Source organism: Solenopsis invicta, chromosome 16, assembly GCF_016802725.1.
Source record: "Solenopsis invicta isolate M01_SB chromosome 16, UNIL_Sinv_3.0, whole genome shotgun sequence".
NCBI lineage: Eukaryota > Metazoa > Arthropoda > Insecta > Hymenoptera > Formicidae > Solenopsis > Solenopsis invicta.
In genome coordinates, this window is record NC_052679.1 from 11,598,727 (window position 1) to 11,600,264 (window position 1,538).

Below are 1,538 nucleotides of genomic sequence, written 5' to 3' on the forward strand. Positions count from 1 at the left end.
CTCCTCTAATGCGCGTGTTTTGTTGTGTTTCAAAATCATAAAATAAAAACAATATTTTTGGTCGTTTATCGGTAGTTTGTTTTATAGGCTGTATATAGCATAAATGGTTAATATGACAAAAATCTTTACATGTTTTGCAATATACCGCGTTACAATCATGTTCCCTTTTTTTATCTATTGTAATAAATCTTGAGCACGTGTCACATATTTTTAATATATCGCAAACACTTTTTAATTTTTTTTTTTTCTCTTATTTGTGTCATCGTACGGGTTTTTTAAATGCTGTTGAAAATAATCGTTGTTATAAAAAGAGCGTTTACAAGAATTACATTTAATACGGGGATTTGCGGTTACTATACACGGTGGTTGGCCCATACAACGATTACGTTTGCGCGAATATTTATGATCGCATATTCTAGTATATTTGCCGAGCAAGAATTCCACATTATTTTTTTCGAGCTAATAACGATATACAGAACTTACAAAGTTATCAAGTAAATATATAACTTGGTACATTATATAACTTTTTAGGCATATTTGTTACTTAATAATAATAATTATTGTTATTTACAGTGCTGCGATCAATACATCGGTTTTAGAGTAAATAAACCTGGTTACGCCGTTGTGTTCATGTGCATAATACTTGGATGCCGAGCATGCTTTCCAACTGGCTAAGAAAATTAATTTATAAAAATTACTTTGATTATTAAACAAACTACATAAATTACTGTATTTTTAAGAATATATAATAAATATATATGTTTAATAAATGTTTAATAAATGTGTATTTTTAAAAAACAACCTTTCATAAATTAGCTTAAAAACAGTTATAAGTCTTAAGAAATTAAAAAACAAAATTGGTCGATAGAAGAGTAGTAGTAGTAGTAGTAAGTATTCCCTCTGTATAATCGTAAATTTATTAAAGCTCTAGCATTAAAAAGATCAAAGTAAAATAACAACACTGATCGCGCTGCTGTGCGCAGCTATCTGCGGTGGTAATGGTGATGGTGGGGAGAGATCGACGAGTAGTATCACTATGGGGAGACGACTGTGATGCTATGCGCCGTGATAAGAAAAGTGGGGGCACGGCGCCAGTGACGTCGCAGTCGTCTCCCCATAGTGGTACTAGTTTACTGGGGTAGAACAGGGAAAGAGGAGCTCAAAGGATGAAAAGGTGAATAGAGAGGGAAAGAAGCTATGTGGTTATATAGGAGAATTAGAATGGTCAATATTGAATGAAAGCGTAAAGGGGGATGAGGAGGGGGAATGGACGTATACAGGAGGGAAGGGAGGAACCGTAATAGATTATGTGATCGGGAATGAGGAGACAAGAAGGAAGGTGAAAAAGATGAAGGTGGAGAATTGGGTAGACTCCAATCATCAGCCGATAACGGTATGGGAGGGAGGAGGGCGGAGGAAAGAGAGGACCGGGAAAAGGAAAGGGAGAGGAAGAAGGGAGGTTTGGACGGAGAAGGAAAAAAAGAAATTTGAGGAATACCTTGGGAAGAGGGATAGTGATGGTGAGGGGGTAGGGGAGG